Source organism: Cygnus atratus, chromosome 13 (assembly GCF_013377495.2).
Source record: "Cygnus atratus isolate AKBS03 ecotype Queensland, Australia chromosome 13, CAtr_DNAZoo_HiC_assembly, whole genome shotgun sequence".
Classification (NCBI taxonomy): Eukaryota; Metazoa; Chordata; class Aves; order Anseriformes; family Anatidae; genus Cygnus; species Cygnus atratus.
In genome coordinates this window covers 914,651-932,231 of record NC_066374.1, presented here as the reverse complement: position 1 = coordinate 932,231, position 17,581 = coordinate 914,651, and the positions used below count along the sequence as shown (strand labels likewise).

At 38.8% G+C, this 17,581-nt stretch overlaps 1 protein-coding gene across 5 annotated transcripts in view; it reads right to left on the bottom strand.

Moving 5' to 3' along the window:
* Positions 1-17,581, bottom strand: part of STAG2 (stromal antigen 2) — a 76,276-nt gene that overhangs the window by 43,638 nt on the left and 15,057 nt on the right. The gene's annotated exons all lie outside the window — the stretch shown is intronic.

Sequence of the window (17,581 nt, the reverse complement as noted above, 5' to 3'; positions counted from 1 at the left end):
AGGAATTTTTTCAGCCAAACATATTATTTCTGCATTTCATAGCACGTAATCAGTATTTTTCCATGAATATTCCATTACTTTTTTAATCCAATATTTAGCTGTCATGATATTCACACAAGAGCTTCCAAAACCGAACTGTATAGTATAAAGAGGCATGTTCTTATCCTTGAGCTCAACATTTTCCCATTTTATTTGATGTCCATGGGTTTTAGTATTGGGAAAGACTGGTATTGGCCATTCCCCCATTATGCTTGATCTCAGTAAATGTCTTTTGGAAATTCAGGATGCCTGCCAACATGTCTTCTTTACACACGGATCTGACGACTCATTCAAAGCACGCTGTTTGGGAAGTTGATGAGAAAGAGGAAAACTGTCTATATAAGCATTCTGTCAGAACTTTTAAAACATCAAATTCTTCATAGTGCAGTCTGAAAGGAGGAAAGTAAAATTCATGCAGGTGCCATTCCAAGCAGCGCAAGTCTACATTAGCTGTTAATGTGCTCTAATAAGCATATTTTTTCAGTATTTTCAATACACCTAAACTTAAGTGCATCATAAAATGCAGTTCTTTGGACTTTTTTTTTTGTTTGTTTTGCATATTTGCATGTTCACAGCATTCTAACTTTAATTTTCTTAAGCATATACTGAAATCTCTCACTCTATGAGAAGTTTCAAAAGTCACTCAACTTTGTGAAGTCATAATTAAATTATTAACTATAAAAAGAAAATGTATCCTGCTGAAAGATCACAAGGTGGAGCTCTAGCCTAAAGCTAACTGAAGAAACTCGAAAAGACAGGTCATCCAGAGGTTGACCTAGTTATTTCTGTGCAATAAACTTTATAATAGATTGCTAAAACAGCAGTAATATTGTAGCACATTTCCTTAAGATTTATATTTAAATTGCATAAGGACACTGGAAGACTCCCACATCTTTCCTGAAATTAATGCACATAACATGTTTGATTCAGTGACTCTTCCAAAGACGGAAATGCATCTCGCTGCTGTAGTACAACCAGTCTCCATAAGTAGCTTTCGAAAGCAAGCAGAGGAATTTCAAAATACACTTTAATAGCAGAAATAACGTAAGCCCTTACTGTATCTTGGTACTTAGATTTTTGCTAACAGAATGTCAACAAACTAAAAAACATTGGAACAAGAAAAGGAGTCCAGGAACACTAATCATATATAATGTTGCTAACTCTAAATGTAATAGTTTCCATTTAAATTAATTTTACTCTTAAAAGAACTAAGTGTGAACAACTACAATTAGAATGTGTCTTTACTGAAAAACAACTTCATTACATGCACAGGCTAAACAAACACGAACATAACCCAGCCAGAAGCCTTTGTTAAGTGTATGTGTATATACACAAACAAAAAATTACAAGACCTGTCCATGAAACCTGTGTTTCATGCTCTTGTGTAAAAGCACTAACTTGAGTGTTATTGCACAAACTCATGGCAGAACAGTTCAGGTAGGTGGTTTTTGGTTTGAGATGGATTCCCCAAAAATGCACACACATGATTCCCACCCCCCTCCCCCAGTCTATTATTTGGAGGCTTTCTTTTTTGGGGTGAACACAGAGATCATAGAATCGCAGTATATCCCAAGTTGGAAGGGACCCACAAGGATTGAGTCCAACTCCTGGATCCCCAGAGGAAAACAGCTACTTGAACGGGACAAAGATTTAGTAAATGCAGAATGACTGTTCAGAGGTGTATTGATTTTTCACTGTAATTCAGTTAATCATCTGTAAAAAAAAAACAACAGGGACCTCACTTTCTTTATTCAGAAAATTAGAACTTGTAAAACTGCAATGCACTCAGCTGTAGAAATGATAATGGTTGAAGAAGTTCATCCCTGAATTATTTATTTACCCATGAATGAGAGGTGCTGATGCTTCAGAACCAATTATGCAGCAGCAACAGTTAAAATGCTAGCCAGATCACAGTTTAAATCAAGGACCAAAAGTATTCCCAATATTTTCCTTCAACTATTTCAGAAGAGAAAGCTGGTATAAACTAGTGTTCCCCTCACTCTTTTTCTGAGAAATCAGAATATGCTTCAACTTCTGTTTTTATAAAATACAGTTTGTTTATTTCCAAATAAGTATGCTTCTCCATACTGCTGTTGCAGTCATCTCCACAAGCAAGACTAAACAGTGGATTTTAAGCAACTCCATGACATTCCCTACAGGCTTGCAAGAGTGCTATTTGTACTAATGTTACACAACCTAGTATTTCAACGGCCAACAAGCTTTAAAGCAATCCTGTAATTTGAGTAAAATACAGAAAACATACTTCAAGTAGCATTCTATATTGTAAAAACTGTACTTCAACATGATTTAGTTATAACTGTATCAGCAGTTTGATCATATTATCATAGCATAATCAAGACTAAACTGAACAATAATGCAATTAAAACCTTTAGATGTGTGGTTATTTTTGTACTTTTTGCTTAACAAGTAAGTCTCAAGCTTCCTTTACAAGACCACCTGGAATAGCCATCATCAATCTATGCTCCTCCATGCTCACCAGCAGACATGGTGTACCTACACAGAAACTGCCCATGGTGCCAAAGGCAGTGAACAGTTAACAAGCCAACAAAGAACCTAAACGACCTCATTTGTACTAGTCTAGTATTTTCAACCTATTTCTTCACTTTTTTTTTTCTGATCTTCCAGCTCCTACACCGCCTCTACACCACTTTGTCAACATCTCTCAGTTCCTCTTCATCTTTCAAAAACCGAAGAAGCGATCTTACAGTGGCCACTTACATTATGCTGTCACACTACCACTTTTATTCCTCGGCCTGCTGTTTATTCAATTTTTATAATATTTGCTCTTTAGCTGATGCAAATGGTTCACTGGTAAAGTGATAAATTGCCATCCCAGAAGATGCTTTTGTGACACACCTATGATATTGTAACCATGGGCTGCTGCTGGAAGCAGTGGCCTTCCTTCCCACTCCACTCACCAAACACAGCAAGTTCCCGCTCCCTCCTCTCTTCTAGCACTCAACTGAGGCAGCAGCAAGAAAGGTCTGAAAACAAAACTGTCTTTTCTTCTTGGCATGGTCAGCTCTCCACTGGACTGGACAACAGAACCAAGTCACCCTGCAGCCACATGAGGCACTCACCAGCCATGTACCAGTAGCAGCTCAGACCCACCTGACAGAGCTCCCTCACCGCCTCCCTTGCAGCGGCAGCACCAAGAGGAGTAATGCCTAGCTGAAGTCCTCGCGACAGCTACTGCTAATTCTCCTACCTAACCCCGGGAGGGCCCACGGCAAGCTGCCTGCTTGCAGCTCTGGGTGCCAAAGCCTGAAGGAAGGGCCAGGTCCCCGCCAGGCAGCACCCACCCGCTAGCCACCATGCTCTGGGGCCCACCCATACCCATGACACCTCCTTAAGGCGTTCTCCCTGTCTTTTTCCACACACGGTTCCTGCATTTCAATCGGCAGCAGGCCGTGCTGCGACTGCGGGGCACCTCGCTCCTGCGGGAGAGGAGTGCAGCCATGAGGTGAAGGCAGCTGCCAGGCCTGCTGCTGGCCAGGAGAAAGCCAGGCGCTGGGAGAACACCAGTCCCCAGAGACAATGCGCACACCACTAAACACTAGAGCAAGTTTTTTTCACAGCTTAACGTCTTTAAACAGGTTTTATTTGGGGGGGGTGGGAATCTAAAAGACATGAAAAAGGCTGAAACTTAAAATAAAGGTTTAGACTTTACCATAAGTCTAGAAATTTAAAAGAGAATTACAGAACAGGACCTCCATACCATCCTAATAACTGCCAACCCCAGCTTCACCATCAAATAGTCCACCCCCCTCATTACAAATGATTTTTTTTGGACTTCTGCTTGTTTTATTACATAAGTTGGTGGAACATCTATTCTGGAAGGAAGAGAGTTTGCCATGGTGCTTCATGGGTCATACAATTACTCATGGAAATACCATTAATAACATCAATATCCTTAATACACTAAGTGAAATACTATTTCATGGTGTAAATATAGTTTGGTTTGAACCACATGAAGTTTCTATATCTGTACTTAGTAATTTATACTGTCAAGTAAATTGTTTGAAACAAAAGATATAGGCATTACACAAAATACTGAAAAATGAGTTAACTGTACAACAAGAGCAACTGTTACTATTATAGGAAAAAAAAATGTACCTGTAATACTTTTTAATTATTCCGCCCAACAGTATTCCTGAGCATCTCTAAAACACACCTGAAAATCCCAGACGTCTTTAAAATGTTTTGATTTCAGATGTCTTTTACAAAAAGGTAAAAGGTAAGATAACAAAAGTAAAAGTTACACCTCGTTTTGTCTGTCACATCTTCCCCTGCCAAAGAAGAAATGGCTTCCAGATGTTGTAGTCTGACTGCGTCGAAAATGAGGCTCTTAGGATGAATAAAAGCCAAGTCGGATGACAACCAAAATTAAAAAAAAAGAAAGCCACATATGCCTACTTTAAAAAAGCCAAAAGAAGTACTAGTTGATTTATGATACAAGGCCAGCACACCTCATCTGCCTAAATGCCCCAAGTTTCCAAACTGAACTATAGAACACATGCCCCCTCACACACTGACTTTTCCAAAACGCATAACCCTTCAAAACCTTGGCTCTTGCAAAAGTTACTGTCCACAGCAAGCAGGTAACCAGCTACGTAAGAAAAGATGAGAACAGAACTAGCATTGTTCAAACAAGCAGCCCACAGTGATGAACAACTTCAGTACCCTCTGCAGAGGTAGGGTTTTCCAACAGACAAGATATTCCATCTGGCAACTTCTATTTTTTGTTCTCCCACTGATCGATGCGAGCCTGCAAGTTGCCTCACTTTGTAGCAGCCTCAGCTTCCCCTCCTACCACACAGGTTTTCCTCTTTGAGAAGTCCAGGTCACTAGGGCTTTGTGCCCACGACTTTGTTTGGGCCTTTCTATGAGCAACTGCATTCAATTATAAACTCTGGCGGGGGACCATATGGTACACACTACATAGCATCAGCCGCTGCTATAACACACTCGATATTAGATGACTCAAATATGGGAAAACCCCTTAAAATAAAACTACTGAAGAGCAGAAAGTAAAACCTCTCAAGCACATCTCAGAGTGAGCTCCTACCAGCCCAGGTCACAACGCACTTCGGCTAGCCCTTTGAAGAGCCCACTGTATTTCTCTGCGCTGCAATCCCAAGCCTTCTGAAATAAGAGAGAAGGAAAGAGCAGTTTGGTTCTGTGTTTTGTCAACTCAGATCCACCAGAGTTTATTAACTGAAGCTTCAACACTACATAAAAATGGTTGAACTGTTTCCAGATGATAACTAAAAAGATCAAGTCCAGCACAGAAGCAAACACAAAAGAGTAAGCAGAAGTCAAACTGCATTTGGCTGACTGGGTCTCAATAAAAAAAATGTGAGGGGAAAAAAAAAGGAAGAAGAACCATCTGTGCAGAACGAACTGATATTTCTGGGTCTATAGGTGAGCTAATCTGCAGCCTATTCAGGTGTAGTTGTAGCTCTTTTTCACCACCAATATTCACCAGTAGCAGATCCCATAGTTTTACAGGTCTCTACTTGCTCTAAAAGCCCACGTGCTTGTTCTCCTGCTGCCGTCTCCACTGGTCACTACTGGCATCATCAGTCTCACAACGGTAGTATAAAACTATTTATAGTAAAGCTCTGAAAACTGCCATTACACAAACACCAACGTGAACAAACGAGCAGTGTCCCATCCCTCCCTAGCTCAAGTGACAAGCCAACTAGTGCAGAAGACAACTAAGTGGCACAATTAAATCTATGCCATAAGAAAGGAAAAAGAAGTATTTAGCAAACAAGGAATAAATATTATGCCATATCCAAACCAGGCAGCACGACAGCTAAAACCTAAGCCTTTCTTAAGTGGATTATGGCTCTTTCAAGGATCAATCTAAGTAATCATCCTTTAAAAAGTAAAAATAAAAATTCAAACAACCATTCAAGTATGCAGAAGTTGATTTCACCTCTAAAACAGAAGAAATAAAGATAAAAATCTTGTAACTTCCATTAGAAACTTATCCCTGCAGTCTGCCAGCCTCAGAACATCTGTGCTCCATACATCCTCAGTCATAACTTAAAGATTTTTAATACCCAATATTTTGTTCCTGTTCTCCTTTGCAACATTTGAGCTAAAATCCCAATTGGTTTGTTTGGAGATTTGCAGCACTGAATACTAATTTTATATGAAACAGCAGTTGTGATATTCATGGCTTTCTCCCACACAACTTAGACAACTGAATATATCCACAATGCAGAAAGACAATAATCCATTAACAAAGTCATTACTAGATGAAAAAATACCTATTATTGCCTGGCCTAAAAAGCACCCTCTCTTCCTTTATTTATCCTAAAACCAAAGCCCTCTTAAAAGAATCCTGAAAGAGAGATGTCTGGTGCTGAAATCTCATTTACGGAGACCTACAGTTCGCTATTGAAATCCATTAAACATCCATCGGAAACCAGCTTGGCCACTTGCATGTATCCTAAAAACATTGCAAAAATATTGGCATTATTCAAATCAATAAGTTCTTTCAACTCTGTAATTGCTTACTTGTGGCAGGTAACAAATTACACTAACTAGGAGAGCTATAACATACTACGCCTGCATTATAAAAGCTAACATGAAGAAATATCAGAAACATTTCTTACAGACCAAACTCATTTTAATAAGTAAGCTGACAAATAATGAGAAACTCTTGATGTGTATAAAATAATCTGAAGCAAAGGTCAGTGAGACTTGTCCTTTTGAAATTATCTTCCCATAAATCTCTCAAATACTGTGCATTAGGCACCTTAGGGATACAGGGACATCCATTTCACACAGATCTAAAATACAAAAACATACAGCTTGTTAAATCAACCAAAATTAAACCTCAGGTTTCTTCAAAAAGCTATATCCTTACACATCTGTTCTCTAGTAAATTCAATATGTAAATAAAGGCAGTAGCTCCCTCCTTCTCCAAAAGGCAGTTATAGCCTACAGATAGATTTACATTTCGTTGAAAATTTACTGGTTACATTATGAAAGAATCATGTTCTGTAGCAAGTATTTTACTTGAGCAATGTTAAATGCACAGAAAATGTTTTTAAAGCCACAACTGTTGCACTTACTAGCTCAGCAACATAGTAGAAGCTATTGAGATAAGGTGGCTATGCCCTCTTTCTCCCTGCTTTTTGCTTTTAAAAAGGGAATAAAAGAAGGAGCAGTAGTGCTAGATATCTCTTAAACAAGCTACGTGTGCTGTGATTCCCCCTCTCCCCCAGCAACACAGTACCCCGTAGTATGAGGGAATTGCCCCATGCTCTGGGAATGGTGCAACACCTGCAGTGACTTCCCAGGGAGGACTCACAGGTACCAGTCCCGTGCGAACTAACCCCTCACCTCCACTGATGACAGAAGTCTCAAATGCAAAAGCTTGGGTTATTGGGGTTTTTTGTTTGTTTTTCCTGTCTTACAGCTATAACAAGAATGCAGTTTTGGTGTAAGCAAAGAATTTGAACTGTCGTTTTTATCACCCTGGGGAAAAAACAACTAGACCAAATTTTAACATACCATTAAAAAAAGAGAACAAGGTTGCACATTTCATATGCTCTGGTTTGTTTACAGTCAGATCCATCAACAACAGACCATCTCCATTGACAACTAAAGCTAACATGCTGAACCACAAATACGGAGAGCTAAAGAGCTGACAAATCCCATTTTGCCAACTTTCATCCCAAACGCGGTAACCTCTAAGAGATGGATGGAAAACACAGCCGCCATGGCAGCAGTCACCAGAGGACAACTGTCAAAACCTAGAGCTGCCTAGCAATGGCATGACAAAATGCTTCCATCACACACCAGAGCTCATTATTGTTTATTATCTGGAATGTATCATCAGCTTGTGGTTTTCAGCTGATGACCATGTTTGACTTACCAGTTTGAAATTATTTGTAATTATTGTCAGAAGAATTTGTTAGATTTCAAGTGCTGTATCAGTCACCTCATCTTCGCCAACCATTTTTTTTTCTAATTAACTGCATCCCTACCCTTAGCACACATTTCTCTTCCTGTTTTGTCTGAAATACTTCTCTCCATCCCCTCACACTCAGCTCTGAAATGGGTAACCCAGCAGCTGAAAACCCAACATGCCATTAAGCATACAGGACTTTTTCAGTTCTACTTTGGTTTCTCTGATTTTTTTCAGTAAATAATAATTCTAAGTATTTAAAACAGTTGTACAGACAATACTTCTTTTCAATTGCTTTGATCTCTTTTTTTTTTACGTTGAACACTTAAAATTACGCAATGCTTAAATAAGAGTCAATACACTTTCTCCAAACCACATATTTAAGTTTCTGAACTACAAAATTTATCTAGTTGAATTCCCCATAGTGTTCTAGCGACTTATTCAAGAGTATTGTTTAACTTATTTAATTAGCCATCAATTATATATTTGTTAGTCCTGTGTTGAACTCAGCAGACTTTGCTCCTACTTATGGCTAACAGATGTTCTTGGCGATGTATTTCTACCAATAATAGCCTGTGATCACTGCTCAGACTCTAACATCAAATCATAACATTTAATGCAAATAAAAGGCTTTAACCTGGTCGGGATTCTGCCAAATTATTTGCTACTTATAGCAACTTCCCAGCTCCTGAAACCAAGATCTACTTTAAAAAAATATTTAAAAAGATGACATAGTTTGTTATCAAGGAGCTAACTATTCATCACAGGAAAATGGAAAGGGATAAAAATAAAGTAAAAATGATTAAGATTCATGAATGTTTAAGATACCTTCGTACAAAAATGAAACTAGCGTACTGAAGTATCATGAAGTAGCTTTTTTTTTTTTTTTTCCCCAAAGCACGATTTTAATGCCCCAGACACAGATTTCAGAGCTTACTGCCCGTTCGGTGCACTTACATTACGCTGATCTCTGTATGTTAGTCATGCAAACTGCTGCCTTTGTGTTTTGCTTACTCAAAAAGCCATTTATTTTTTACTATTGCTCTTACAATAAATCAACAGTATAGAATTATCATGCTGTGGTAGCACTAATCAGGATTACAAGTCGAATATCTTGTTTCAAATAGGTTTGCTCTTCAAGTTTTCTAGAATTTTGTTTAAATTCCTATATACATGTCACCAGAAGTTAATGTCAGCTGACTACATAGCTGAACTTAACGTTTAGTTACTATAATGCAGTACTTTGACTAAAATATATTTACCACCTTTACTTTAGTTAGCCCAAACACAACTTTGAGCGGAATCAGTTTCACCGTTTCAGGGTAACCCATCAGATTTCACTCTTCAGGTAATCTATATGGGAAAACCTCTTTAGGAGTTTGGTCAGGACCTGTGACATTGGTGGCAAAACACAGGTTACTCGTAAATAAATTGATAGGGGGAAGGAACTATAATAATTCTATTGAAACAAATGATTCAGATCTGGCAGGGAAGGTTCAAATATTTACATTCAAGGGGCTACATCTTCTCCAGATTTTTTCTTCCCTTGTTTCAACATCATTCATTGCTACTTGCTTGAAGATGGCATATTAGGAAGAGTTTATGTTAAGCAAACATCCTACTTGGATTAAGTCTCCCATCCCCTCCAGAACAAGCACACAAGGGGCCATTAACATGGATACCTGATCCTGGGCAATTTCATAAACTAATATTCCACTCAGAGGATACTTCCTTAGCATCAGACTGCCTTAGTCTTTAAACAATATAAACCAAATTTTAGCAGAAGTTAGGGAAAGAGGTAATAGCATTCAATCTAATTGTTAGACAAGAACATTTCTATCCTAGTGTAAATTAGGTCTGGCAGTTGTTCAGCTTGACCTCCACTTACTGTAATCTTGCCCTAGGGTATGAAAATCCTAGATCATTAAATGCTACGAATTTAGTCTTGCAAGCAACCTAAAATGAACCTGCAACCAGAGCCATGGTTTTTAACTGCTGTTAAAAGAGCTGAACAGACAATTGTGATAATAGGTAACACCGTGCCAATTTTTTTTTTTTTTTGATTTTGTGTTTTAAAGAACCGTAACTACTATCTGCACCTTTAGAATACTATTGTCTAATTCAAAGATGTATTTGAGAAGAAGAGAGAGCAATTACCCCTTAAGTTCAGGGGTAAAGGGAAAAACAATCCACCAAAATAAAATTATTTTCAATTCAGTTGGAAGTTCTGAGAAAAGATGAGCTAATATGAAGCGGCCCACTTCTTTCTGTTATAAGAAACATTTCTAAAATGCCAGCTTTCCTACAATTCTCTAGACAGTCAACAGACATTTTAGGAACTGCTACCAATTCATTACTGTGAAAGAGATGCCTGCCAAAAAAATTAATTACAGAACATAAATTTTATTACTATGTGAATTAACTTAAGACTTCATATGCTAAGTGCAAGAACTACTCTAGAACCGCAGAATATTGTACAATACACAGCCCATGAAGAAAACAAGGCAGAATAAAACCCAGGGAGGTGTACCAGCTCTTCCTGCGGCTGATGCTAGCAAGACCCGATGTGGAGCTACAAGTGACATTCCTCTTCTGCAGGGACAGGGAAAAACTGGGGTGAGCAGCACTATGGAAGGAGCCCTTGGGAAGGTCAGAGAAGCCTGATGCTGACCACAGAACCAGCAGCCACCAGCAAATTCGCTTACGTGGCAAGCTATGCTCCACCAATGCAGCTGGAGCAGTTGAAGGACTACAGCACAAGACCGGCGAAGACAGCTGTTCAACAGCAGAATGAAATGGCATAAATACAAACACCTTCTGAGAGAGTAAAGAGCTCCAACAAGAACCGAGGACAGTGCTTGCTTTACAGTCCCCCAGGGAACTGATTCCAATTAACTTCCACATATATTAGTAAGAATAAGAAAGCACACCAAGTGTTAAAAATTGGGTATCAAACCTTAGCATTCAATTTACACACAGTAAACACATACAGCCAGCAACAAGCTCTAAAACAGCCTTTACCACTACCTGTAGTAGTGATACTGAGGAAGTACTCCATCAAAACTGCCGTTCACAGCTTCCTCACAAATAAATGCATAACAGTCTGACCACCTGAGACGTGGTTAAGAAAATAATTCAAAGCAGTGTCGACAGAAAAGCCAATCCAGACAGGACACGTTACCAGCCCAGCCCTAAGAGAATGTCATCAGGTCTCTCTGTAGCACATACGAATACTGATCTCTTCTTCCCAAGCAAAATCATTTTATACCATTCTCCACTAGACCATATAATGACATGGTAAGTGTATGGTGATTAATCATTCTTCACATTACAGTATTTCTGTATTACAGCACAACTAAGCATACTCCAAAAGCACACATCAAGGAGAAAATTAAAGTTGTCTTGACCCTGACATAATTTAATGATGTCAGCATCTGAGTTCCCCAAAAATCGGTTTCCTTAAGTTTAAATGGAAGGTAAAAATAATTTTGCAGAGAAAAGGAAGACAATCGTCCAGCATTATTTGTAGAAGCAGATATCAAAACATTTTTTCTTCCTCCAGTAACCCTGAGGAAAGTGAAGTAACTCATAGAGCAATTCACTTCACATGTGGGGTGATTCCTTGGAGCAACACAAGCAACCATTTCTAGCTCAAGACATCTCCAGGTATGTGCTAGATCAAAATACTTCTAAGTCTTCAAGTGTTAGCATAAAACGATGCCGTTAGTTGGTTCCCCTTTACCAAAACAGTATTCTCGTTCGGAATGGAAGCTAGTATTTCAAGGGAGAGAAGACAAAGGAGCACCATGGCTGCCTACTTAAACCAAATCTCTTACCAACAAACACATCAAGGTTCATGCACCGCCATGAACCCCTACACTGAAATGGAAAGAACAATTTTTTCGTTTTGGTACTTACCATTACCAAAATTTAAATTAAACTAACAGACTATACATGGTTATTAAAGCATCGCAATTCTGATTTCACAATCTCATTTTGCATCAGAAGCAATGGTTTAAAACATGTCCACCTCCAGTAAGGCAGGAAAATGCAAAACACGGATGACTATATGTACAAAAAAGATTTAAACCATTGTGGTTGAAATACCGTTTTGTGTGCTCATATATCACATACGAATGTGCAACATGACGTATTACTTGTTAACGGCGCTAATCTAAGCAACATGAAGGCAGAAGCCCAAAACTCTGGATGTGATTTTTCAGTTTTCTAGAGCACGCATTCAAGATTAAATGGGGGTACGGTGGGGGTGAGAAATCAAATGATATAATATCCTAAATATCTAGCATCTTTTCCAAGACACTGACTGACCACTAGTAAAATGGAAGGAATTTTTATCTTACGTAGGAAAATGAAGACAACATCACTTGGTAGGAGAAAATAAACCCAACAACCTACCTACAGTTCTCTCAGCAAGATTGACTAGGAAGGATTTATATCGGAACAGTGAGCACAGGGATAAACAAAGAGCATGAAAGGGGTGAGCAAAAAACAAACACACTAGAGAGGGATCCATAATAGCGAGCAGGATAGAAATCACAGATGAGAGAGGAAACACTATGTAGTGACCACGTTTAAGTATTCAGTACTAATGGCTGATAATCATATTCTGTAAGCAGCAGGAACAGAGGTGTGATGTTGCAAATGCAATAAATCCCCAAGGAAACAATATGCCTCCAAGATGTTCTCTGGAAACTGCTTATGGTTGATTAAAGCAGCATCAATAATACACATCCAGCTATGCATAGGTAGCTAACGAACACCCCACACTTCTCATGAGAGAGGAAAGAAGTGGAAGACAACACGACTTGTGTTAATCTCTGCAGCTCAAAGGAAACAACAACAAAAACCAAAGCAGTGATATGGCAATATTGCAGTCCCACCACCATGTCAGAGAAGGGGTGCACGTGCATTTTGTAAAGAGTGAAGAGAACCCAACATGAAAAACAGTTGTTAATCCACAATTAGCAGGTCTCCCTTCTTACACAGGAAATATTGGTATTTCAGTATTTTTAATAATGAAAAAATCCCTCAGAATGAGCAACACCTTAAGAAATATTGAAAATATAATTTCTCATCCTAATTTCTAGCCATTTGAAACAAATTTTCCACAAACTTTTAAACATGAAATAATTTCTCACACAGTGGATACAAGTTACCTATTTGCCAATAAAACGGCTTGAAAACAGAACGAATAATGACCACCCATGACCCAAACCCCAAAGAAAACTGCAGAGCTGGAAGAGAAAGCGGTCACCTTCCTGGACTTCCCCCAGACGTTTTACAGAAGACAAAATTTCCAGTGTGTCAGCCCCAGTGGTGCCTGTACTGTCACATTTGGGGAGAAAAAGTGAGGACAATGCACGGTAACAGGCATTAGCTCCCCAAACTGCTCGAGTATTAATGTACACATGGCGCTCACACCTGCTTCTCTCCAATCTCTTGGCTGCCCTTGTAGCACAGGCTCCTGGCACCCTTTAGGATCCCCTACTGATCCGAAGAAAGGCACGAGCTACCCATTTCTACATTCTGGAAATCTCACTGTAATGCATGACAATTGTTTGGAGCTTCTGGAAGGCTTCCACAACCCTTCTCCAATGAACCCTAAATCATACAAGCGCATGAAGGAGGGGCAGTCAGAGGACAAATCCAGGCAATAACTCATCAGCTGAATTATCAACGGTTAGTAAGAAAAGCTCTGCTGTGGTTCTAATGCTACAGGCAAAATGATATTCAGAGAAATCCATCTGCAGAACACACGTATACTTATGTATACATATACAGTATCTCATATACAGTGTATATGTTCAAAAAACTATCAGATGAAAATATTTAAGCCATTATTCGTTACAAATCACAGCACTTTAATTATACCAAACTTATGCCTGAAAATAGGCTATTAACCTACCAGTTACCCTCCAGACAAGGCAAGCTTTGTCCTGTTCCCTGAAAAAGCCATCCTGTTCTCAACCAATGGTACAAGACAAGAAAAATGAGTTTGGAAGTTTAAGCCCCTGTCGCTAAGAATACCATGGAACCCACATTTTTTTTTCCTAGAGGCTATCTACCTGAATCTCATGTGTTTTGGTCACATAAAAAACCATCAAGGATCCAAATTTATACTCTTCTCCCCACCAGGACTGGACACTAGCATACCCTTCAGAAAAATGCTAGCAATGCTAATGACAACAAATTATAGAACTTCTTGTATGGATATTAGTTTCAAAATAGACCAGCCATAGAATTGTGTTAACAGAAGATTTCTTAGAAACTTTGAGTGCAATACTGTTTTGCTCTCCGAAGTAATTAATTAGTTCAATTAAAGTTGACTGGTCTACTGTGAAAACCTTTCCTGAGATAGTGAATAACATTTGTTTGTGGTTTTTCCCCTGCTCTATCAATATATACATGAGCGAAATGAAATTTTGGTCCAACAACTGCTTCCAAAGCCTGAATTTAGGACAAAGTTCATTTTCGGACTTCATATTTCTGTAGGGATAGAAACAGAGGGCTAAGGATAACAATGTATCCCAAATAAATACGACCTTTATATTAATAAACACAAAATTGCACCTCTAACCAAACAACAGGGATTGACAGAAACAAGGGAGAAAATATTTTTCCCATTGTAGCCTTTTTTCCCAAACTCGTACTAGGAGACCAAGTCTACTTCCACAGATATGAACCATCCTTAAGAAACAGTGTAACCCCTGAGCTTTCTCCTTCTTCATCTTAACAGATTTTTTGAAAAGGTCTGGACTAAGGTCCCTATACCTTGTCAGTGGTAGCTGCTAACGTAGACCCAATTAGCCCACATCTCTGTTATTGTCAACTGCCCTGTTTCTGCTTGCCACACTGCAGTCAGCTTACCGCATGAGAAGAATTAGCAAACATCAAGGCCAGAAAGAGACTTTTTAACATTATTAAATGTTAAAAGGCTCCACTGTGCCTCTCGGAGAATTCCTAAGGACAGAGGAATTAGCAGTGTTAAGACAGATGCTGCTCATAAATCTAAACATGTGAGGGCAGGAACAAGGGTTAGGGAGGAGACAAATGGAAACGGCATGGATAAAGAATTACTTCAGGAAGGTAAGTGCTACCAAATTAGAATAAGAAGATTAATATTCAGCCCGAATGAAATGGACAGTATTTACCTATCAAATCATTTGGTCTTTATTAAGCAAAATTAGTAGCACTGACTCTTCTGCATTATCCGCCCTTATTTTAATCAGGTTCTTAACGAAGAAGAATTTAGTCTTTTAGTAATGATTCACATTTAGTAGAAACTTCAACAAAAAATAAAACACATGAAATTTCATTTTGTAGCCCATAAGGCAATACAGGTAGGTAACACAGCAACAGCCTCGCATCTGTACTGTCATCACATGCAGCCCTCAAGGAACAATGCTCAGGGCAAGAATAATCCAGTGTCTTCCAAATCACTGTGTAGGTTTTCCAGAATAAATAACTGTCTAATTCTGGAACTAAGTCACCAGATGAACAGTCTAAGCACAGGAACATCTAATTTACAGACAGTCAAAAACTGCAGCAACATGCTCAAATCACGGTTTCAGGTTTCTCCATAACCTGCCTTCAGTGCCAAGAGGGCGCAGAAATGCTGGCACACCGATTGTTAACCCCTTGGACAAAGCAGCACCCAGTCACGCAGTCACAAAAACCTGATGCAGCTTAGACTGAGGCACACAGCTGTGTTTCTGGTAGCCAGGCAGGAACACACAACCCCAGGCCTGGCCCAGACACAGGAGATACATCATTCAACATTAAATCCAGTTTTAACCTAGAAATTCTCAAGCAGGCAAAATAGGTTAGCACCTTTCTAACACGTAGCCGCGGCGTTTCTGATTTATTGACAACTGGAGTGCCGCCAGGCTTTTTTCACAAAGGATGGGCACCAAAACATGATCGTTTTGTGAATTATAACAACACAAACTAACTGACATAATATTAAAACCACTATTACAGACAAACAAGGCCACCCTCTATGATTCACCTGTTGAATTTAGTGCTCTTTGAAAGAATACCTGAACTGCGGGAGGAAAAAAAGCCAAGAAGGGAGAAAAAGGAAGGGGGGAATGGAAAAAGAAGGCACAGAGCACATAGACAACTTCAAATGGCACTGCTACTCAAAGGTAGCAAAGCTAAATACAGTAGGATTCTTGAAAGAATGTCAAGCCTAGCCAATGTAGCAGGACAAAGTATCCCCAAGAATAAAAATAAAGATGTTATTTGTCCAGTAAATGCAACATGTTTCAAGTAACAAACTGAAACGCCACAGTATATAACCAACAGCAAGGAAAGATAGCATTTGCAATCATGTTACCTAAAACCTCCTACCCCCTTTTCTTAAAGGACTGCTTACTATCTTAACTTGGCTTTTCCTTCAATGCTGATATGCCTTCATCCCGTATCATGAAAATATTCTTAACAAATATTTTCTTATCTAAATTTACCATTTTTTGACAACTCTGCTTCCTGGTGATTTGTTCCCCTCGAAATAAATCCCTTATTTTCCCCTCCTTTCAATCTCATTCCACGTATGTATTCCATACCGAGCCATTTCCTAGCATTGTTTTCTCAATATTTAAAGACCTAGTTCAACACCTGCAAAATGTTTTTCAAGTAACGTTTTTTTGCGTACAATTAAGAACATTTTTTGCTTGTTCTTCACAATCATAAAAATATATTAATTGCTCTAACTCATTTGCTATAAAATATCGATTGTGAGCATAACAATTGCAATAGCTGAGCTTTTGTACAGTGCCCAAAATAGCAATATTTTTTGCAGCAAAACGCCAGCTATGCTGCTTGAAGTCTACTCAACTGATTAATTCCTTCACCTATGAGTTTCTCTGAATAAACTGCATAGCCATCCTCCATTTTATTTGGAGTATAATCTACTCCCAGATTAGTGTCTCCAGAGAACCACCTACATAGATCCAGCAACATGGTGATATTTTACCTGAGAATACAGATATCCCCCATTTCTATCACTCTAGACAAAAATTCTACAATATCACAATACACAAGTGCCACCGTACAGCCCGCAACATGCCCCGTCCAACTCTAAACGTGTAAAGTCATTTGTGTATGAGCTCCCTAATCCTGAAAGCGCAGTGGATATTGGATATCATCACACTCTCCCCAGAACTTGCACGTTTTACCCTCACGTTATTATTGAAAGCTTGGTTAGAATACACATACATTGCACAAAACACCATTTTAAAACTTAAGCGTTTCCATTAGTTCCACTTACTTCCCTATTTCTGTCTGCCGTTTCTCTGTCTCCTCAAAATGCCTTTCACCTTTAGAAAAAGGAGCTGTTCAGTATAAACAACCTGGCCAAGTACCAGTGATTTCTATTTATTTTTTTCCAATATTTCTTTCGATTATCAACTCAAAGCGCATTTTATACCAATTTGAACGAATTGCATTAAATATATCTATCCTTTTCTTTTTTCCTAAATCATGAATGACACTAGAAACAATAACCAAACACAAACAGTAGTTTGATAGTAAAACAAAACAAATGAGCTGCTACGGGTAAAAGGAACA